At 54.6% G+C, this 24,124-nt stretch overlaps 1 pseudogene; it reads left to right on the forward strand.

The window, feature by feature from the left end:
* Positions 1-1,505: 1,505 nt before the first annotated feature.
* LOC114198819 (U6 spliceosomal RNA) lies at positions 1,506-1,599 on the forward strand (annotated as a pseudogene).
* Positions 1,600-24,124: the final 22,525 nt, after the last annotated feature.

A 24,124-nucleotide genomic window follows, 5' to 3' on the forward strand; every position in this document is an offset into this window, starting at 1 on the left:
CCTGGTTTGCAGATTCCCCCCACCCCAGCCCCATCTCCTTCCACCAAGACCCCCTGACAGGCCCCACGGCCCAGACACGCCCTCGGTGCTGGGCAGAGACTACTTGCCATCCAACCTCCCCTGCAGTAAGGTACAGCCAGGGTGTGAGCAGGGGCAATGTTTGGAATTTGGGGGGAGGCATATAGTGGTAAGATGCTGGGCCACAAGCCAGGGCGGTCTTGGGTCCCTGTGTGCCATGCCCTGGAGCATGAGACAGGCTTGGGTACCTAGCTGTGCCAGGCTTGATGCCTGCCCTTCGGGCCCACCCCTCCCTCTGCTGTCTGCATCAGTCAGGGTGCACGGGGGGAACCTGTGGGTGGCGTGTAGGGCAGCCAACACCACGCCACCCTGGGTTTCTCTGGGACTGCCCGTGTTTTAGCTTTGAAAGTCCTGCATCTTGGCAAACCCCTCAGTCCCAAATCCTGGATCCTGCCCACTCTGGGACAAGAGGACCCGCGAGTCCCTCTCCACCGCACAGCTAAGCCGTTGCTCCCGGGAAGCCACGATGCATGAGTCCAGACAAGGTCAGCGCCAACTTGAAACTCATTCTCTGGAGCCGGGCCCTGCAGACCTCACACACCCTGTGGCTCCCAAGAACATGCACATAAGGTTTGAAATGAACACAACTTATAAAACTGCATCCTTTGGAGTTAAAAGCTAGGGCTTCAGGAATCATCCAAATGACTGTCAGATTGTTTCTTTCCCTGAACGAGCCAAGAGAAAATCAGCCAAAGAATGGAGCTCACCGGGGAGCTGGGGGAGGTATGGTCAGTGGGGCAGAGTTTATATGGAGGACTGGGTTAGGCAGGGTTCTCCAGGGAAACAGAACCAAAAGGAGATATCGAGAATAAAGATAGATATATAAGCTATGGAGAGATGTAGATATAGATATTTATTATAAGAAATTGCTAACATGATTATGGAAGCTGGCAAATGCAGTCACAGAACTGAGGTCCCAGTAGGAACCTGAAGGCCAGGAGCATGGTAGAACCAGACAGACCCAATGTCCCAGTTTAAAGGCCATCAGGCAGGATAATTCCCTCCCCTTGGGGAAGGGTTAGTCTTTTGTTGTATTCGGGTCTTCAACTGATGAGATGAGGCCCGCCCACGTGGAGAGAGAAATCTGTTTTACTCAGTCTACTAACTCAAATGTTGACTCATCCAAAAATGATCCCCCCCCCAGGAAGCTCCCAGAATCATGTTAGGTCAAATATCTGGGCAGCCCCGGCCCAGTCATGTTGACACATAAAATTCACCATCACAGGGCTAGTGAGAAAGTTTTGGCTAAAAACAGCAGTGATGGGCGCACACCAGGAATGTATCTAATGCCACTGAATGATACCCACACAGATGACTCAACAATAAAGATTGTGTTAAATGTATCTTATCGCAATTTTTAAAAACACACAAAACAGGGTTTTACAGTTGCCCAATTTTATAGGTTTAAAAAAAAGAAGCTCTAGCACCTACTTTGGCAGCACACATACTAAAATTGGAACCATACAGAAAAGATTAGCACGGCCCCTGTGCACGCAAATCTGTGAAGCATTCCATTTTTTTTTAAAAGCTGTAATTAGCAAAACTGTTTCCATGACACACCAAACCGGAGTAGGCAAACCGTGGGCAAAGGGCCCGAGAGCTGGCATTCTCCAATCTTGGGCTGCACAGCCTCCCTCCACCCTTGTGTCAGGGAAGCCGCCAGAGACAATGCCTGAGTGAGTGGGAGCATGTGTGTTCCAATAAAACTTTATTCGTAGACACAGAAAACAAAATTTCATCTAAAATTTTCAAGCCCCCAAACATTCTTCTTTTTGCTTTTTTTTTTTTTTTCAACCTTTGAAAACAGGAAAACCATTCTCAAGTGGCCAGGGGTGCAAGAATAGACAGCGGGTTGGATTTGGCCCGTGAGCTATAGCTCACTGGCCCCTGACCCAAATAAATGGGCGCTGAGGCCAGGCCCCCAGGCGAGTGCCAACTGCAAGCCCAGCTGAGGGGGTTCAGCCAAGCCTGGGGCACCTGGGGGGTCAGGGGCCTGCTCTCATCACATGTGCGGGGCAGGGCAGGGCACCCACCGTGGGTGAGCAGCCAGGTTCTGCAGGGATAGCAGACCTGTGCCTGGGGGCTGGAAGGACCATGCGTCCATGCAGGAATCCCACCCTGGACCGCATCTTCCCCAACAGGCAGCCCTCCCTCCCCTCCATGTCCTCCCTCCCGTGTCGCTCCCACTCCGACTGCCCACTTTAGCAGCTAGGGAGACAATGTCCATTGTTCTAGAGGGGCTGCCATCCAGGTTTGCTTGGGACTGAGGGGTTTACCAGGATGCAGGACTTCTGCGGCTAAAACGTGAGCAGTCCCAGGGAAACCAGGGTGGGGGGTGTTGGCCGCCCACAGCCTCCCCTTGGGAGCCCACCCGTGAGTCAGCAGAGGGAGGGGGCAGGCCAGGAGGGTGGGCATCAAGCCTGGCCTAGGTAGGTGTGCAAGAGCCCAAGTATGGTTTACATGCCCGACGGAACACGAATGGCAGTGAGCACAAGAAAACTGCGCCACGCACGGCAACAAGGCGGGGTCCCCCCCACCAACAGTACCCAGCAGAGAGCTCGAGGGCAATCTCATGTTTCCAAAGCATAGAACAGGTGAGACCCATCCAGGGGTGACCTATGGGGGAGTGCCTGGGAGAGGTGGGGGGCTCTAGGGGCAGAAGATGGGGGGCCTCTGGCCGTTGCTCTCTCCAGTCCTGAACCCGTGTCGATCTGTGTGACACGCCCGCCCTGCATGCGGGGTCGGTGCGCAGTATCTGGAACTGCGCCGAGTTCTTCGCGGCTGTGCACTCACCATAGTTATCCATGTGACAGGCCTTTATCGGGTGCCTCTGTGGGCCTGGCCGCGTGCCCGGTGCCGGGACAGAACCCTACTGTGTCGTGCCCCTCACCCCTCCCAGAGCCCCCAAGGGGTAGGTGATCTCAATCACATGTTACAGACGAGAATGCTAAGACCAAAGAGGTGAAGTCAGTCTCCTCAAGTCACACTCAGTAGAAGATGGGCCCCCTGCCCCCCTGCCATCTTCCTGACTCAGAAGCAGCAGCTCTGGTCTTCCCCGGCTGCAGCCTTTCCTTGCGGGGTGGGTGGGAGCCAAAGGGGTTCTGCTGTCTGCCTTCCTCTTCAGGAAGCCCAGGCCCTCCGTGCAGACCCCAGACCTAAGAAGAGCCAGCCCCCTGCCCCCCGCACCCCAACCACTGGCTGTGCCGGCAGCCGGCGTTTCAGGCTACAAATACCCTGACAAGACGGGTCTTCAATGTGAAATCGCCGCCATCAGCAGGGCCTGGCATCCCGGCCTCCCATTATAGCCAAATGAATAACTCCGTTTAGAGAAGTCGTTTGGGGCACTGCCCTAGACAATGACTCCTGTCAAAAGATTTACCGAAGCTCATGGGCAATGCGGCGGGAGGCCCCGTGGGCCTGGCCTCAGAGTTTATCAGCTCATGCAGAAAACAAAGATTGCAGCGTGGACCATTTTGCCGCTGAAATTCATGCCTTTTGACCCCAAATGGAGAGATAATCCCAGGGCTTGTTTCCACTTGAGCTTGGAGATGTAAATAGCTGGCTTTGAAGCAGAACCTCGCATTGGCCTCGGGTGGAAAACAAAGCAACCATGCTGCTGAAGACCGTGGTTTGTCACCTCATTCCGCCACTCCACCCCTGTCAGACAGCAACCCCCAGGGAGAATTCTATTTTACAATTGGGTGCTTGACAGAGCTTTTGGAGGAAGTCATATACTTGCTCCATTCCCATAGTGAAGATTGTAAACTTGATCACGATTTATTTTCTCCTTGGCTGCCAGGAAGCTCAAAAGTCCAGAAAAGCTTAAGTATATCAGCAATGTTGGTCCTTTATAATATAATAAGTGCAGTCTCTTTTATGCTAGTGTTGTGGCTTCTACTTGGATTTTATTATGTTTGTTTAATGTGCCTCATGCTGTAAGCCCTTCAATTCCTCTGTTGGAAAAGTGGGGGGATGAGTAAAATGAAATAACAAAGCAGAGTGGAGAAGTGAGGAGAACACAGACTGAGGTCTGCTCACCTGCTTCGGGTTGTGACAGCTGATCGGACTCTTTGATGGTATGAACTGTCGGTTTCCTGCCCGACTCTGGTTCTAGGTCAGTGTTGACTCACCATTAACCATGCATCTGCCAATGGGTGCTCAGGATCCTCAACCAGGACTGTATCAGTCAGCTTTGCCTGGTAACAACCACCTCCCGGATTTCAAAGTTCACAGCAATAAACATTGATTTCTCATTCTCTGTGGCTCAGCTGTGAGGAACCTTTCCAGGGACCTAGGCTGAACCAACAGGCCCAGTTTGGGCCATGCTTTTCTGGCAGTGGGTACAAAGGGCCAGAGGGCTGGAGAAAAGCCTGGAACGGCTCCTAAAGCTGCTGCTCAAGCACGTCTGCCCCTGAGCCACGGTCAGCGGGTGGGAGTAGGTGCGGTTCCCTGGAGGGCTACGGCCACACGTCCGCACAACAGAGGCTTGGTTGGCTGGCTTCTGGGAAGGTGGACGGAGAGCCTAAAGCAATGACACGCTCTGCCGTGAAAACCCCAGAAGGGAAGCCCCGTGTGGGCAAGGCTCGGGCTGGTCCACTTGCCCAGCACAAGAGAAAGACCCAGCACACTGTAGGACTCCACAGAAGAGACTGGAATGCACAGGTGAGGAATGGACAGCGGGCCAGCTGAATGAGTCACCAGCAGACCCGGGATGGGGCACGTGTGCTTGGTTCCCCTGCCTGGGGTTCCCTCCTGCCTGCAGACCTACCAGCACCTCTCCCATAATAAGATGGGGAGACAAGAGCAACAACCCCCCAGGACAGTGCACATCAGCCCCTGGCAGGCGCCAGGTGTGTGAAAGGACACGGGAAGGCAGTTTCCTGGGGCTTCAACCCCTTTGAGCGTGTGGTCCCGTGTAAGCCGGACAGACCAGGCGACAGACACCAAATACATGTGTGCATGTTGCCATCGTAAGTTGGGATGATGACAAGGATAACAGCCAATAGTCACAGAGCATTTCCTGAGCCCCAGGCCCTGTCCCCGCAAGGTAGGAATCATCATCCCCATTTTACAGACAAGGGAATCGAGGTGTGACAGCTTTAAATTTGTCTGCGAATTCTTGGACCTCCTCACATCAAGGTCACCACCTTGCTCACCAGAACACACATTCCAAGAACCCTGACCTGCATGAGGGAAGTTCCATTCCCTGTAGCAGCCACGCTGGGAGAAAGCACAGCCGCATGGAGAGGCCAGGCCTGAGCGCTCGGGTCAACAGCCCTGGTCTTTGCAGCCCAGGCACCAACCACAGGGGCAACAAGGCTTCAGATCATTCCAGGCCCCAGCCACTGAGTCATTCAGAGCCTTGAGGCAGGGGCCCCCAAGTTGGTGGAGCAGAGACAAGCTACCTGCACTGGCTCTTTCCAAAAAGACTATTTCATGCCCCTGCTTTTGGACTTGTCGGTTATGGGGCAACGGGACAGAGATTGGCTGCCCTAACAAATCCTGGGCTGGAGAAAAAAGTAAAGAGGCCTTGCAGAGACTGCCCATGAGGCCCACGAAAGAGTGAGAAAATGCTCTAGGGAAGAAGAAGGAGCCGTGCTCTGTGGTGGCCCAAGGAGAGCAGCCACCACCAGTGACAAGAAGAAGAATAGGAAATGCACCCAGTAACTCAGTGATCCAGCAGCCGGTTTCTGTATGGGCCATGTAGTAAAGATGTGAGGTGCTGAGGACCAGACAGGGTCTGCTGTCACTCCTTAGGTCTGTAGCTGCGGCTCGAAAGCAACCACCAACAAGGCATGAAAAGACGGGCATGGCTGCATTCCGGTAATTCTCTACAAAACAGGCAGCAGGCTGGATTTGGCTCCGGGGCTATAATTTGCTGACCTTTGGTCTAACAAAGATTTCCAGGAAAAACATGAAAGTGTCGCCTCTCTTCCCCGGCTGCCTATGATAAAATGCAAGAGGGGAGGGATGAGAGGTGACTAGCCAGCAGTTCAATTTTCAAGAAAAATTTAGAGAAGACGTAAAGGAGCCAGGACTCACTGGGTTTGAAAATAGAAGTGTTTCTCATTCTCAGCCTGTCCACATTTGAAAATGTGTTTAAATTTTAAAATGCATCAAGTTTTAAAATGGCTTTAGAGAGAAGATCAAACCCAGAATGGGGCTGCAAGATTCTTGTTAAGTGCTCAGAAAGATCTAAAGGAGAAGCTCACAGATAAAGATCCTTTCCAGAACTTAACAGGTGTCCCCTTGACCCTCTCGCTTAAACTGTCTTCAAGAATCTCAGGATAGAGAAGGAATATGTGGTGTCTGTGTCTCTGGTCCAACAGACTGAACGTCAGTAACCACCATAGGAAACCCACAAGGTCTGAAAGAGGATTTCACTGTTGAAACACAACAGCCTGGAGGATGAGGGATGGAGCTGGCAAGAAAACCCCAAGAAGCCCTTGCACCCTAATGTCTCACGGGCAAGAAGCAGGCTGGGAAGGTCACTTAGTTGCAAACACAAGCCACTTCCTCTGGTGACAGGGGACACCCCAGAGGGGAACCAACAGCCACAGAGAGCAACCCCCAGGGAGGATGAATGGGGCTGGTCTTTGGAAGTGCTCCGAGCAGTGGCCTCCCTGGGCTCCTGGTACCCCACTGTTTGAATGCCTCCTGTGGGGGGCTGCAGGTGACTGTCTCTTTAGTTTAGTCTTCAGACAGAAAGGGAGCCAGAACCACAGGTGAGGCCTCTCCCACACCTGGGGCTGATGGACACCATGAGACCCTGGTCCTGAACCCATGACAGATGAGACAGGGGATTGTGGAAGGAGATGAGTGTGATTTGCACATGGGAGGAATATAACTAATTCACGGTCAGAGGGCAGACGGGGCTTTGAAACACGTTCACAAATTCTTTGAGGCCTTTCAGGTGGAGAGATGGAGGCCTATGTCTCTCCTTGAATCTGGACGAGCTTGGGGCTTGCTTGAATCCAACAGAAAGCGGCAGAAGGGACACCTCACTCAGAGAGGTGACTCACCTCCCCCTCACTCACCGATACTCACGTCGGGCCCCCGAGCCTCTGTTGTACATGAGACGGGGTGACCCTGCAGCCGCCAGGCTGAGAGGAGGCTGGGCCACACGAAGGGCCCCTGGTCCCAGTTAGCAGCCCTCCTCCTTGACGGGTGCACCTGTCACTAGCACTCCCTCCCTTCTGTCCTCACCTTTGATGGGAGCGTCACCACACTTACCACGCACTCTTCACCACTCACTCCCCATGCACACCTCCCATCCCAGCCCCACCATCTTCCTGCTGCTCCAGATCTCCAATTCCCACTCACCTCCTCTTCTGAGGTGACCTCCAAAGTCCTGGCCCTGGCCCCATCCTGCTCACCTGCCAGGCTCTTGGCCACACACTCAGCATCCGAGGCTCCAGGGCACTGCCCAGTCTGGGAAGCTAGTCTCAGGTCGACCCCCTCCCCCATCTCCTCCCCTCCCCCATCACCAAAGCCCACCTGCTCCTACCCAGGGCTCTAGACCCTTTACCCTCTTCATCTCTGTTATTGGAGTCTGCAATGTCGCCTTTCCTGCTTGCCTTGTTGGAATATCAGCTCATGCCAGCATCTGGCTCAGGGCTGGTACTCCTGGGATTTGGGTCGAATGGGTGAATGGAGAGCTTTGGGGTCAGCCAGGCCTCCATCCCACCCCTGCTCTGTCCTGCACTGGCCATGAACCCTGCATAGGCAAAGTGTCTTCTTTGTGCCACTTGACCCCACATGCAGAATGGGGTGACTTGGCCTGATTTCCTAGGGTCCAGCAAGGGTTTGCTGAGCCTACAGACCCAGCTATTCCCAGGGGCCCCATCCCCATCTCCATCCTGCTCCTCAGCTGTGACCTTAGCCTCCCGACTCCAGGTCTCTGAGGCTCAGTTTCCCATCTATGCTGTGGAGACCAGCCTCTGCACGGGCGGTAGGGGAAGGTTTCTGTGGGAGGGGGGCTGGAGACTAACACCGGATGCCTTTGTACCTTCCCTCCCATGCTCTCCCCAGCTCATCCTCATGGCAGCCCTTCACGTCAGTGTGACCACCCCTCACCTCATAAACCAGGAACCACGGCTCAGAAAGGTGAAGTGGCTGTCTACATGGCAGGCAGAAGAGTGTGGATTTGAACCCAGTCTGTCTGGCTGCATTGGTTGGCCTGGGCAGGGGTTGGGGTCTCTCCTGGGAGCCTGATTGTGCCCTTTGGGGGCTATTACTGTGCACGGTGGTGGGGGTCCTCCCTTCCTGGAGACACTGCTGCAGCCCCGTGGGCAGAGGGCAGCCTCTGCAGCTGGCACAGCTTTGGGGCCCAGCTCAGAACGTGCTGGCCGGTGAGCGCCCAGGGATCCCGCACCTGTCCGAGCCTGTCCCCTCATCGGGCAAACAGAGACGGACATATGTCCGCACTGGACTCCGGACATATGTCTCACTCCCGGCCATCACAGGAGGGCTGCGCGGGGCCAGGACCAGGCCACGTGCATGCCCAGCCCCAGCTGCCCCACACGGGACAGGGCGCACAAGAGCTGCAGAGATTGCTGAAGAAGACAGACAGGCAGCCTCACAGCTGGGCCAGCCGCCTCTCCGCACAGGCAAAGTGCGCTGACCCCCGGAGTCGCTAGACGATCACCACTGCCGGTGATGGCCGCACACCAGCAGTCACCTAGCGGGTGTGTAAGGCGGACCTACCAAGCGCACGGGGGGCCCTGGCTGAGCCACGTGAGAGCTCCCTTCGGGCAGATGTCCTTGCTGCGGGGGCCTCCGGTTACCATGCTTTTGCCCCGGGTCTATCCCCAGAGGCGCAGCAAGGCGGCCCCAGGTCACAAAGCAATCTGTCCTCTCTACTCACCACCACCCCCCCAGAGGCAGCACCTTCGAGCTGTCACTCGCTGTAACCTGATCAGCGACAGGACAGGGGTCTGGGGCACCAACACAAGAGACATCTTAATTAGTGGCTTTTCCGGAGCAGCCAGAGCCCCAGACATCTCTTAACTTGTCTGAGCCGGAAATCCGGGCTTCCCGTGTGGGTTGCTGGAGGTGGGTGGCTGGGCTGGGTGGCTCTGCACCGGCGTGTGGGCCATGGGCGTGGTCTACGACGCTGCAGGAGGCTAACGGCTCGCCCTGTGCGCCTGGGCCTGGTTCCCCATCCCGGGGTGCGGAAGTGAGCCTCCCCCACAGGAGGTCACACAAAAAAGACGGTCCCTGGCAGGCACGGTGAGGGCAGCCTGGAGCACCACATGCAGAGTTCCAGCAGAGAGTGGCTCCCGAACCCCGGGAGCTGTGGCAGGGACTGGTTTGGGGACCGAGCCCTGGATCTCCGGGGAGGGAAGCTAGTCCTCTGCTGGTGATGGACCTGGCAGGTGGCCCATACAACCTCTTTAACCCAGAGCCCGTGTGCCTGACGGCAGTGTTCCAGCTACCTTAAAGACCGGGGGGCACCCAGATGGGCGAGCTGGGGGAAGGGACGGCCAGGGTAAAGGCCTGGCCGTGGGGGCTCATGGGCCTCGCTCAGAGCGGCGAGCCCGGGCCCGGCAGAGCAGGGAGCAGGGTGCTGGGAGCAAGAGAGCTGGCAGGAGGGGGCCCGGGCCAGCTCATCCAGGCCTGGGAACACCGGGGCGGGAGCTAAACTCTACTCAGGGGTCAGTGCGGCCATGACCGCGGATGACGGGGAAGCCACCTCCCTTCCCGGAGACGTTGCTGCAGCCCCATGGGCAGAGGGCGGCCTCTGCAGCTGGCACAGCTTTGGGGCCCAACTCAGAACGTGCTGGCCGGTGAGCGCCCAGGGGCCCCGCGCCTGTCCGAGGCTGTCCCCTCATCGGGCAAACAGAGACGGCGCACTAGACTCCAGACATATGTCTCACTCCCGGCCCAGGCAGGGTGGAAAGAGCTATGGAAAAGCTCCAACAGTTTGCTAACATCTTAAACCCACAAACCAAGGACACCCACCATCCACACCACATGCACCCTTCCGCACGCAGCTGAGGTGTTTGACCTGCATCCATAAGGTGGGGGTGACCTCGAGGAGGGTAGGGTGGAGAGGGAGAGGGGGCCTCAGCTGAGTCTGTAAAGTTTGATTTCCTGAAATAGAAAAAGTGCGTGAAGCCAACATCACGGGCGTGACAAGGGCAGTGGCTGCCGGCCCCCTGAGGACGCGGAAGTGCGTCAGTTCTGCAGGTCGCTTGAGGGGGAGGAGGGGCTCAGGAAGTGGGGTTGCTCGTGATGCTGGCGCCAGCACTCATTTCCTGGGTGATCTTGGGCAAGTCGCTTCAGGGCTCGGTCCTGCAGCTCCTGGGGACAGAGCCAGCCATGGAGCTGGTTCTCATGCCGACGTAACAGGGTGACCTGCGCCAACCCTGCTGGGAGAGCGCCTAGCTCGTGCTGGGCCTGGGACTGGGAGTGAGGAGCATCTGGGGCACGGGATGGAGGGGAGACAGGTGCGCCTGGAGACGTGGGGTCTGGAGGGAGAAATCGTGGGAGGCTGAGCTCAGTGTCCGGGAGAACATCAGTGTCCAGCAATGAAGGCCATGCGGAAGGCATGAGGCCCCCATCACAGGAGACGTGCTCCTTCCCGTCTCAGGGCTTCTGTGGAAGATCCCCTTCTGGGGGCCGGGGGGGGCAGCAAGGAGGGTTGGACGGTATGGAGCTGCTCCCTCAGACCCTGAAACGTTCCCTGGAGGGCCCTGCCTGGCTGCTGGGGACACCATCTGTGCACCCCCTCTCTGGCCTGGCTGAGCCTGGGGTCTTGGCAGGACCTCTCCAGAGCAGCTGAGGTCATGCCCCCTGCCCTGTCCAGATGGGCCTGGGCCCACCCCATCCGCGGCAGACGAGGACAATGGCCCCTGTTGTTGGCCGGCCGCCCTCGGCCACATTCTCCAGGGACCTAGTGACCCTGAACAGGGGCTGTGAAGAGGTGCCTGCTGACTCAGCAAGATGCCCACTCACTAATGAAGGGCCGTTGGAAAGGGCCTTGACCTTGGTCAGCAGGCAGGAGCCCTCCATCCAGGAATGAGACAGGTGGTGATGTCACTTCCTGCCCCACCTGGAGTGCTTGCCCAGCCGCGTGGGAGACAACAGCCAGGGGTCAGCGGTCATGGACAGCCAGTCTGGGAGCTAGAGCCATGACGGGAGATGGGTCCGAGATTTAAAACAGGCACCGTTCCCACAGATGAGGGACACAGCAGTGACCACACCATCCGAGCAATGAAAGCCAGGACCGGGGGCGTCCTCAGGTGCTATGGGAAGGCAGAGTGGCCCTCACCCCACCTGGACACCAAGGAAGGCTGCCCAGAGGAGCTGACCTGGAGTCACATCTCCAAGGATGGTTAGCATTAGCCAGACATCACAGAAGGAGGAGGGGAACTTCAGGCACGAAGCAGCAAGCACAATCATTTTTAGGCACAGGGGCTGGTGAGATGACAAATCATTTGTCATGACTGCACGCTGGCCTCCCAGCGGTGAGAATCTGGGCCTGAGCAGGGAAGTGGGGAAGCACCAAGGGGATGAGCCAGCGAGGAGGGCCAGAAGGGTTAGAAACCGTCCTCTGGGTTGGAGGCCAGGACACCAGTGAAGGGACAAGGGACAGTCCAGGAGAGGGTGGGGAGGGCGGGACAGACACAGGAGCCAGGAGCGAGGTCAAAGCGTGGGCTGGTGATTGTCCACGTAGAGGGGGTCCAGGAATGCTGGGATCCCTGCAGGACACTGGAGCAGAGACCCAGAAGCAGGAAAGCACAGAATATGGGGGGAGTGATAACAGGTGCACATTTCCTGGATTACAGGAAACGATGTGGGAGGACCTAAGACAGGCCAAGGGGGCCTGACTGGGGACCTTCGATGGGAAAGGGTATCCAGACAGGGCTTGGCTTCCCTAAAGGGAGAGGGCTGGAGCGGGTGTAATCTGGACATGAGGGAAGTTCACATACATGAGGCTAGGCAGCAGGTGACCAATCGCTGTGACTTCCTGCCTGCATCAGGTCCCAGAACCCAGTGCTCAAGCTCCGGCAAAGATGGGCGCCTGGGTGGCTCAGTTGGTTAAAGCGACTGCCTTCGGCTCGGGTCATGATCCCGGAGTCCCGGGATCGAGTCCCGCATCGGGCTCCCTGCTCAGCGAGGAGCCTGCTTCTCCCTCTGACCCTCCCCCCTCTCATGTACTCTCTCTCTCTCATTCTTGCTCTCTCAAATAAATAAATCTTAAAAAAAAAAAAAAAAGCTCCAGCAAAGCCCGCATGCTGTCCCATGCTGTTCGACACCATGACACACTATTCCTTCCAGCCACTATAGGGGTGGCCCCACACCCACAGGCAGAAGGAATTACATTCTTCCACAGGTACCTGTCACGTAAGAGCTGTGTAACTTCGGGCACTCAGCTTTCCTTCTCTGAGATGTAGTCCTCTCTCCCATAAAATAAGCCATATATAATCCCTCCCTTACTTTCCTCCCAGGGTTTTTAGGAACCGCACATAAGGGTCCAAAAGTGCCTTGTGCTACCCAGGAATGGACATGATGAAAAACAGTCTCCACAGTGACACCCTCTTCTACAGGAGAGCTCAGATGTTTCCAACACACATGACGCTTACAGACCTTGACAATCTACAGGTCCAAAAATAGGCAGCCACAAATTTCAGAGATTAACTGTCACACAGACTACACTCTCCGACTGCAATGCAATTAATTTACAAGTGAACGATAAAAAAATTTGATTTGGATGAGTATACATATAAATTTGGAAAAGTTTAGACATTCTCCTAAACAATTTACGAGTTAAAGAGCAGATTACGATGGAGATTATGAATTACTTAGTGTGAATGAAAAAGAAAGCATTCTGTATGGTTTTGGGGTGCACCTAGGTTGGTTTTTAGAGGCTTATTTATAAGCTATGCATTTATCACGGGAAAACCTAAAATAAATAAGTTACATGTTTAACTAAAAGGAAGACTAGAATGACAGCAGCTGTAAAGAGCCTATAAGAGAAGAAGTAAAGACGTGAGGAGAAACGGATTAAAATATCAATTAAAGAAATGTAGAAACAACCAAGGAAAGTAAAATGTTCTCTGAGGAAATCTGATCGGAAAACTGTCTGGCAAGACTGAACAAGAGAAACAACCTATCAAGCAATATCGGTAGGAGTAAAGCCGGGGGCACAGCAGGTACAGGGCAGGTTCAGAAACTGTGAAGGAATAATGCAATCAACTTTGTGCTAATAATTCTTCCGTGTAAGCACAATGCACAATTGCCTTGAAGAAAAATCAACCACCAAAATCAATTCAAGATGAAAGAGCAGACAGGAGCACACTGATAACGCAGGCAGACGTGAACTGATGAGCAGAAACTCACACCTCCAAACCACAAAAACAGCCACGGAGCCTAGATCGGATTACACCAAGACTTACCAAACCTTCAAGGAACAGACAATCCTCATTTTGTGCACTCTGCTTCATAGAATAGGGGGAAATGTGACATTCATTCATTTTCTGAGGCTGATATAACCTACAGTTTAAAGTTAAATGACATTTCATGAAAAGAAAATATTACATCAATTTCAATTAAAAATATAGATGTGGGACACCTGTGTGGCTCAGTTGGTTAAGCATCCAACTCTTGGTTTTGGCTCAGGTCACGATCTCAGGATCGTGAGATGAAGCCCCACATCAGGCTCCACATTCATGGGGGAGTCTGCTTGAGATTCTCTCCCTCTGCTTCTCCCCCTACTCATGAACCCACGCTCACTCTCTCTCTCACACACACAAATAAATAAATAAAGCTTTTAAAAACTATATAGATGCAAAAAAAAAATCTTAAGGGAAAGACTGGCAAATCGAATCTAGAAGTGTACTCAGATGACTACAGCTCATTTTAGTGCATCCCATAAACACAAGGAGAGTTCTCAGTTCAAAAGCACGCTAACGAACAATGGTGCATAAGAGATGGAAGGATAAGGGTGGCATCTTCCCGGATGCCAAACCCACACTCAGTACATCTCCACCTCCACTGACTATTTCATTTTCAAAATTCTTAATAAACCATGAACAGAATGAACTTTCCTTATCTGAATAAGTTGAGAAAAGATATAGGCTAAGCTGTTGAGTCAAAAGACCCAAATGGTATTGGGACAAGATAGGAGTTTGTCTGACGTGTAACAATGCAGGGAAAGCAGGGGTCCTGGCTGGCCAGGCAGGTGGCTTTGCTCCCTGAGCTCACCCAGGGACACTGGCTCCTCCCATCTCGATGTCCACACCTAGCATGCTGTCCTAGCATGCTGTCCTCACCTACTTGGTCAAAGTGGATTACCATCACCATCATCACTTCCACTGAAAGGAAAGAGGGAAAGTGGTGTGGAATCTGCACACATCACTTCTCCCCAGATCCATTGATGAGACTCAGTCATGTGGCCACACCAAGACTGAGAAATATAGTTTTCATCTGGGTAGCCATGTGCCCTGCTAAAACCCAAGGAAGTTCTATTACTAGAAGGGAAAACTAAGGGCAAGTGGATAAAAAGGGGCAGTTTGTAGATTCTACCACACATGATAAAAACTATTTATCAAAAAATAGAGAAAACAGGGGCGCCTGGCTGGCTCAGTCATTAAGCATCTGCCTTCGGCTCGGGTCATGATCCCAGGATCCTGGGATCGAGCCCCGCATCGGGCTCCCTGCTCTGTGGGAAGCCTGCGTCTCCCTCTCCCACTCCCCCTGCTTGTGTTCCCTCTCTCGCTGTGTCTCTCTCTGTCAAATAAATAAATAAAATCTTTAAAAAAATAGAGAAAACATTATACTTAGTCATTACATTTTCCAAGTATCCTAATCAAATTCAGGGTTAAGGCAAGGATGCCCTCATTGTCACTTATGTTCAGAATTGTACTGGTGGATCTAGACAATGCAATAGGACAAGAAAAAAAGAACCAAGAGGCAAACATTGGAAAACACTCTGTCCACATAGGAAGTCCAAGATAACCTATGGACAAACTGGTATAAGGAGGAAAAATAATTATACAGGTATAACTAATAATCAGCAAGATTGCTGGATACAAAAGCAATGAAATTCCTAGATGCCATTAATAATCACTTTAAAAAATTGAGAATAGATCCCAATTTTAAGCAACCAAAACTATAATTCTTTAGAACTGTGCAAGATGTTTCTGGAAAAGTCATGAAATATATCATATTAATGGATATGAAGACTCATATCAAAGATGTCAACTCTAAATTAGCCTATAGAATCAATGAACTTTGAATAAAAATTCTAGCAAATGTGTTCCCATGAGACTTGGAAAGTTTGGATAAAAGGATAATGGAAGAGAAATGGGCCAAAATAACTTCAAAATTTATTTTCTTTAAAGATTTTATTTATTTATTTGACACAGAGAGAGAGCGAGAGCATGAGCCAGAGGGAGAGGCAGAGGGAGGGGGAAAAGCATCGTCCACTCCCTGCTGAGTAGGTAGCCCAACGGGGGGCTCAATCCGGGACCCTGTGATCATGACCTGAACTGAAGGCAGACACTCAACCAAATGAGCCACCCAGGTACCCCTAACTTCAAAAGTTTTAGGAAATAAAACATTGCAATGAGTTACTTTACACTTATAGTAAATGAAGTGTGGGAACGGGTCGAGATGAGACACATAGACAGAACAAACCAGGAAGCTCAGAAATAATGCATCTATGTATGGAAACCCGACAGAGGCAGGAACACACACCATCAGGGTAAGACTAGGTCATTCCACGGTGCTGCTGACTGCGACTGATGGCTTTCCACATGGAAAAAAGATCAAATCCCTACCTCACACTGCATACAAAGGTTGACCTCTGATGGATTAAAGACACAAATGGGAAGAGAACTATAAAACTTTTAGAAGAAAATATCTACTAACATCTTTATGATCCCAGCGTAGGAAGGAATCTTTAAATACGGCACCAAAAAAAATGCAAACCATAAAGGGAAATATTAACCACTTAGAACTACCCCATTGGCCTAAGCAAGTCCTGGCCAAGAGCAGAGGGCAGGAGCTGTAAGTCACATGGCAAAGCAGTAGATGGAGACAGAGAAGGATGGAGAAGGTGGATCATTTTTGCCCCCATCGTCCACACTCGGCGTTGGCAGTCAGGGAACTGACATTGAGAGGAGCAGTCTCCGAGCGAGGTGATGGAGAGAGAAGGGTAGGAAATGAAGGAGGAGGTGAAAGGAAGGATGGGGGGGTACACAAACACAGCTCTATAGACCCGGGCAGGCTGCCTGCCCCATAGCTCAGCGAGCCAGCACCCAGGAGGGGAGTCTGCGTCCTAATCGAAGGAGAAAGAGGTTCAGCACAAGAACACTGACCCTACTGATACGGTTATTTTGGATTGATTCTTTAACTCTTTCCAAAGTGACTGAACACAAAACAAGACTACACACTCAGTGAAATAGGGCAATTAAGACAAAAATAGAAACCCTAAAAAGCGTGTGTAGTTTCTAGGGGGACAGGCATGGCATCGGGCTGCCTCCTTCCCGCTCACCCACTCTGAGCATCTGGCACCTGACACCGGGGAGTGCCCGTAGGGAGAGAATGGAGACAGTGGGTGCCAGCCAGCACCTGGGCTGGGCACAGAATGCTGGTGGCCGCTGGTTTGGAAATCAGAGCTTGGAAGCCAAGATGAGAAGGAAACATCAAGAGTCCACCTTTCTTGTTCTGGCCAGTTGGTTTGCAGAGATTGAGTGCCACTGTGTTCACCCAGAGAGCTTTGAGGGCAGAGGTGTTCATTAATCATTCCCTTCAGCAGCACTGCTGGGCATGGGGGGTGATGCAGATCCGGCCCCCATTCTGCAGAGCCCTCCCTAGACTGGTGAGGGGTGCTGGTGGGGTGCAGGGACACTGGGGGCCCTGGGGTGCAGGGGCTTTGGCTGCAAACATCTGAAGGGTTTCCAGAAGCAGCCAAATGGCTTATGCACCAGGGAGGACATGAGCAATGTGCATTCTCATCTTTGTAGAACTCTGCAGGGGTCTCAGCCCTCTGTTTCAGGACCTGGAGCATTTCTGACAGTCCCTTTAACTTGTTCCTGCAGCCTCCATGCTGAATTCATCGGGTCACCCAGACCAGGAAAACGGAGGTCGCCCTTGCTGCCCACCCAACAGGCCTCCAGTGCCCCAGAAGCACCTCTCCTGGCTGCCCACTCCTCCACGCCCATGCCCCCCGTGACCTTGCCATCGCAGTGCCCTAGATCCTTGCAGACCTCCTCACTGGTCACCTGTTCTGGACTCGCCCCCAGGCATCCCTCCACCTGCTGCCAGCGAGCATCCCAACCAGCATTCACTTGGCTTCCTCCGCCGCACAAAATCTGGCATAAATGTCCATTGCCTTCTGGATAAAGTCGCCTTTCTGAACCAGGGATTCAGGGATTCAAGGTCCAGGCAGACCTCCCCAGACACACCTCTGGCCACATTCCCTGCCCCGAGGTCCCCCAGGGCCACACCAGCTTGATATTCCTGCTCTGTTTCCACCACTCCCAGGACTTTGTCCATATAGCAAATTCTTATTAAACTTTAGAAGGTCTACAGCAACACCACCTCCAGGAAGCCTCCTGGACACACCAAGTCTTTGTGCTGCAGCTGGTTGACCACCAGCCCCGGTTCGCTCTGAGTGCAGGGCTGATGCCCAGTCCGTTTTCATGGCCCAGTGCCTGGAATGCAGTGTAGGAGGGGGAGGTGGGGGTGGACTAGAGGCTTCTGCTAACAAGGGCCCGCTGGCAAGTCAGTGCAATGAAGGGGTCACCCCCAGGCCCGCTTGGTTCTGACAACCTTCACATACATCGGGCACTGCAGCCGGCGCCGTTGGCCTCAGCCAGGGAAGGGAGTGCTTGCAGACTGGAGGATGCCAAGTACGGCCCCTCTTGCCCTGGGCCCCACAGAGCTTCCCAAAGCAGCTCTGAGCCCCACATGACATGACAGCTGTGCTGGAGGCTACCGCAGTCTGGATGGAGCATGGCTCCCAGCTTGTGGAGAGGTTGAGCAAGGTGCAGGACCGCAGGGCTCCCCTCATCTGATCTCTTCCATCACAGGTGAGGCACTGGGTCACACAGCAAGACTGTCAGCCCCTCAGGGCTGATCCCCAACCCAGTACTCAATCCTCTGCCTCTGGTGTAAATATAGGGTGTCCACCTCCCCTGACCGGCCACCATAGGGTCCTTCCCTCTGCCTGTTTCTGGCCCTCTGGTGGGCCAGAGCCTGCAAGGGCCCAGGAGCAGGCCACGGGCCTGGCAGCCACACGGGGAGGATGGGGTCCGGCCCCAGGTCTACAACGAGAAGGCTGGTGGCCAGGAAGGTGAGAATCTGGGGGAAAGAAAGGGTACAAGAAGAGAAAATTGGGTGGGGGAGGCCTGGATTGGAGTGGGGCTGTCATCAAGGAGGGGTTTCCACCAGCTCCGCGCAACCCCTCCTGTCACCCCAGCCCAGAAAGCAGGGACCGAGGGCATCACCCGCCCTGCAGGTGCGGGCCAAGGCAGGCTGGACCGAAGCCACTCCTTCCGGAAGACGCAGCTCCATTCTGTCTGCGTTCCTGGTTTGTGGGGTCTGTGCTACAGGGGATGCCGGCCGCCTCCCTTACAGAGAGTCCAGGAATTACCGAGCCAGGGTTGCCCAAGGCACGGTGCTGCCCCAGCCCCATCCCTCCCCGGCTGCTAACTGAGCTCTTCCCCGGGCTGCGTGGAGACCTCTCACCCGCTAAGCCACTGATGATAAGCCCTGGCATTTCCACCACAAATCCTTGGCACACTCCACCCGGGCCACTCACAGTTTCCTTATGGTTCTGTTTTGTCTGGGGCTCCATTAAACCGAGCTTATAATTAAGGAAATGTGATCGGAAAATTAGCTGATGTGTAAGCCCAAAGCCTCAGTACAGTTACAAAAGACAGTGTCTTCTGCGCCCTGATTAGCCCGCTCAGCCCGACACGAGGTTAAACGGAAGAACGCCCGGATTAATCCAGATTGACAATTATGACCACTTTCTTCTCCAGCATGGAGCTTTCCCCCGTGGCTCCCTGCCAGGAAGGTATTGTGTTCCGAGACGAAAATACTTTTCATTTTTTCTACAATTTCCGTTTAAAAAGTTCCAAATGTTCAGCCACATGATGTGAAACTGAACTTCAACAAAATCCTACGGGGGTTTTGACGGTGGAGAAAACGTGAGGGTCTGATCCCCTGACCCCAAGCTGATGGAGGATACAGTTTCAAGCCTTTCTTCTCCTCCCGCTCCCCGCCAACCCCAAGGAGACAGGCGAGCTGGATCCTCGCGGAAGGCAGAATCCACTGATTTGCCTGCCCTGGAAATGGGCCCCAGCGTGCGGCTCCCCAGGGCCCAGCCCAGAGTCTGGAAGCCAGAAGACCTGGGTGCCAAGCACTGCTTCTGTCCCGCTCGGCTTCCTTGACCTAAATTAAACTCAGTAAATAATCGTGATGGGTATTCTTCTAGATGCACAATCAATTCATTTAATCCTCTTGAAAACCCCATGGGGCAAATCTTCTAAACAGATCTTCTAAAGCTCTTCTTTTTAAGACAAAGCTCTTATTTCCTCTGTACAGATGGGTAAACTGAGGCCCAGGGGGCTTAATTACTGGTGTGCAGGCCCCTCGGCAAGCACATGGCAGAGGCCAAATTGGAGCCCGAGAGGCCTGAATCTAGTGCTTTGCCTGAGCAGGTGTCTGCAAGTGCCGGGCCACCCTGGGCCTCTCTGCCGGGCTCTAGCCGGGACACACGGTCTGTCTACAGATACACGTGTCGGGCTCCTTCATCTGAATTCTGTAAATAGGGGGAGGGAGGCTTGGTGGCCCGGAGGGAGCTTGGAAGGGTTGGCCCTCAGGCCCGGTGTCCCCGCCCTCTGGGCCCCTCCAGGACAAGTGCACGAGGGCACCTCTGCATGTGCAGCTTGTGACCCAGCACTGGGCACGGGAGGGCCTTAAACACCAGCCAACAACCTGGCCAAAATCCCTCACACGGACTCGTAGCGATCTGTAAAGATGTTCACTGTCTATTGTTAGGTATTCCAAAGTGAGCCGGACAAAACGGCGCATGTCATTTGCACCTCCTGCTGTCACCGCTGATGCAGGAGACGCGGCATGTGTGCATTTTGCAGGTGAGGCAGGAATCAGGCCAGGACCTGGCACCCCACCGACTGTGGGGCTTTATCATTACTCATCGGTTGTGGGGCCCGGGTTGTGTCCCGAGCCTGACTCGGAGCCCCACCTGGAGGAGGTGCCCCGTCTGCTGGGTGAACAAAGGAGTGAGGCCGTCCTCTGCTCGCCACCGGAAACGGGGACCACGTCGGTCTGGCTCACCTCAGGGTCCCTGGGGCCTGGCACCCCATGCCTCACTTGGGTCACCTGTCTGTCTGAAAAGGGGCACTAAGGGGCTTGGGAGTTTACAGCACCTTGCGGCCCTGGGCCTGTGCAAGCCGGGAAGAGCGGCAAGAGAGCCGAGGCTGGGTTCCAGTCCCTGGTCCCAGACACCATCCCCCCAGAGCTGGTGGGAGACCCGGGAGCCTCGGCACCGCACAGAAAAGCCTGGGAGGCTCGGGATGGCCTCGGAACTGGCACGAGGGGGCCTCCCAGCCCCGGCCCCAGGAGCTCAGCCAGGCCATGGCCAAAGCCAGGCATGAGGCACGCAGATGGCCGTGCCGGGTTTTCTCAGGGCCCCTCACCCCATGGGCTCGTCCCGTAGCATTCATGCCCAGGGCACCCCACAATGAGGGGCCGCCTGGCTGGACTCGTACAGGCCCCCAGGCATCCCCCCCTCCACCCCAGCCTGGCAGACTCTCCTCTGCTTTTCATCCAGTCTGAGGCCCGGGGCTCCGCCCGCTAGCAGCTTCTCTCCCATCGAGGCTCCAGGTCACCACTCAGCGGATCATTCAGGCTGAAGTCAGGATCTCCCCCCAAAAGCCCCACTAATTCAGACCAGGCCTGACTGCTGGACTCTATCTGGGGAGCCTCGAGCAGTCACGGATGCAATGCATCAAATGAAGAGCACGTTTGTAGTGCTTGGCCCCTCACAGACAAATGGAATTCTAGACTCTCTGGGGTGGAAAAGACCTTAAAAGTCACCCCCCCACCCCTCCCCATCTACCACCCCCACCATCCAGGGCTCCCAGTTCCCCCACATGACTGACAAAACTTAACACCAACACTCAGCCTCTCACACACCTCCAGGAATGGGGAGTTCACTACCTCACAGAGCAGCAGGCTTCTACCATCCCCATCTGGAACAGGTGTCTGCCCTGCAGTCCTCAGCACCAGCCTCGGGCCACCCCACAGTGTGTGCACATCCCCTCTTCCCTGCCACTGTGCTCCCAGATTCCAAAGTCCCCTCCCCTAGGGAACAAGACTGGTTCCCGGCGTGGCCTCCCTCCGCGTCATGGGGGTCCCCAGACACAATGCGCCGGCCCCCAATCTCGGTACAACCTGAAGGCAGCCAGAGGTGTCTGTGAGCTGCCCCTCGGCAGGGCCCAGGGCCCGGCCAGCTCTGAACCTGGTCCAGCGCCAGCACGCTGCATGTGGGAGCTGCGCCCCGTCCCCCTTCTAGGAGGAGGCCCTTGGGCCACCGGGGCTGCTGACAGCCTCACAGCTAACCCACAGCCCCGGTGGGAAAACCCATGCTCAGGGAGGTATAGTGATTCGTCCCAAGCCATGCAGCCGAGGGCGACAGACCCACTCCTGCCACCTCCTCTCAGCCCGGGGCTGGACTGGGCCCATGTCCCCACGCTCAGCAGACCCAAAGCACCCCCTGCGGCACTGCCTCAGTGTCCCTGACTGCCTCCTGCCCGTGGCCACATCCCCTCGCCCGGGGACTCTCTCCGAGAGGTGTCGGTCTTTAGTCTGCCCAAGCGCAGCCCAAAGTGCCAGGGATCCACGCCCCCCACAGGAGCAGCCCCCACGCCACCCCGGCGGGAAGTGGAGAAACCCTCCGGGGCGGGCCCTGCCCTGTGTCCTGCCCTCTCAGGGCACTCACCGACACCCTGTCCCTTCTTCACCTCCCCGCCTGTTTCCTGGGACTAAGTGCTTGTCTCGGTTTCTGGGGACCCCAGCCGAGATGCCGAGGGTCTGAGATGCAATAGCATAAGATACCCTAAGAGGACACCGTCGTAATCTAAACCTTGGGGGCTGTTTCTCTTTGATACCTCACAATGCAGTCTGGGGTCTCACTCAACGTCTGGAAATGAAACGAAATGTATCCAAACAAGAGTTTGGGGACAGAAGTGGTCATGGAGGTGGGAAGAGGAGCTTGGATGTCACTGGTCCCAGGACATCTCCTCAGGGTGGCCTTACAAATAACAGGGACACCAGCATGGCAGCGATGGGACAGCCTTGTTCTCAGCCTGCAAAAGTCAGGGGCAGAACAGGCCTTGGGTTCTGGGCCCCGGGTCCTGGGCCTCAACTCTTCCAGTCCCCCTGGGGGCAGAGAGAGGAGGGCCAGGGCCGGGGGCCCTGCTTCTAGAAGCTGTAGGACCCCGTGCTGGAGAAAGGGCAGCAGGCATCACGAACGCTGGGGGGGACACGCCGTGGGGCCAGCAGACCCCGGGCCCCGCTCAGCCAGCCCTGTTGCGGGGCCTTCCTGGGCCTTGGTTCCCCTCCAGAGCCTCATGAGGGTCATGAGACAAAGCTGCACCGCATCTGGCACCGGCTCTGTAAGTGGAGGCGGTCGTCAGGGGTTGGACCGGGAAGGTGACCAGGACCCCCAGCCAGATGAGGAGGGCGTCAGAGAAGAAGCCAGAAAGCCCGGGACAGAATGGGAAAAGGTTGGGAGCTCACGTGGGACTGACTGTCTGCAGAGACAGCACAGACCAGAGCAGTGACCCCACACAGTCCGGCCAGCAGAGCAGCGGGCCACATGCCTCCGACCCCCGACGTCATCCCCTTGCGTACCGGGCGCCCCCCCAGCGTGTTTACTAAGCACCTACTACGCGCCAGGCACCGTGCCCGCCACACCGGCCGCGCTTTCTCAGCTGACACTTCCCGGAGAGCATCTGCCAGAAAGGATTAAGAAGTTGCCCTCGGAAACCCTGGCTTTGTTTGGGAATTTTCCCCCAGCTGAGAAGGAGAGAATGACCAATTATTCCCTGTGTTGTCTTCAGATGAAAGGCCCTTTTTGTGGCCCTTCTCTGGCTCCTGTTTGGGCTGTCAACAGCAATTTGACGAGGAATGTTGCTTGGCCTGACCTGTTTTTTCAAGACGGTAACCTATATTGGGGATCATCTCAGCTCCGGAGATAACCCGGCCAGCATCTTCCCCGGCACAGTCCCGCCCCCTGAACTTCACCTCCAAAACCAGGGAAATCGATTGGAAGAAAATTCAGGGAAATCTCCCACTAATGATATTTTGGGTTCAGGGATCGGGGGGCAGGGGGGTGGGGGCGTGGAATTAAAGTGGCTTTAATCTGACTGTCCCAACATGGATTTCAGTGCTGAATGGTCAATTGTTACTAAATTCTAATTGGTTCTGGGTCACTCCCTTTGAAATAGTGGTTGCGTTCTGTTCATTTTTTCAATTAAATCTTAACAATTCACATCTGACAAAACTCAAAAATCTTGTCAAAAATTGTTCAGATTTGTGTAAGTAAGAATGTTCAAGCGGCTCGATGGGGCAGGAGCTGCGGGGCGCTTCTATACGGGGGACAATTTAAGAGCTAATTATGAGAATGTTGATTTCATTGTTTCCAGACTCACCTCCTTGCAGTACACAGCACCGGGCTTTCTCATCAACTTGCAAAAACCGCTTCGGAGGAAACTGGGAGAGACCACAGATGCCTGCGCCGAAGTGATGATGATTCCCTGGATTTAGAAATCCAAGCCCTCTGCACATTTCATCCCTCATTATGAGAAAGTTTTATTTTATTCCCTGAAGTAACACACGAGTCCGCTTGATCCAGAGAAAGCCGAGGGCTTCGCAGGAAGCAGACCAGGCTTTTGAGCTGGCCTCCACCGCTGAGGAGCGGGGGGGATGTTTCCTGTTGGGGGCCCGCACCCTCTGAGCCCCAGTTTCCTCCGTGGTAAAGAGGGCGCTGTGCTTCTTAGAC

This window comes from Eumetopias jubatus, unplaced genomic scaffold, assembly GCF_037043125.1.
Source record: "Eumetopias jubatus isolate StellerSeaLion01/CBP00866 unplaced genomic scaffold, mEumJub1_p1.0 scaffold_2, whole genome shotgun sequence".
In the NCBI taxonomy this organism is placed as follows: Eukaryota; Metazoa; Chordata; class Mammalia; order Carnivora; family Otariidae; genus Eumetopias; species Eumetopias jubatus.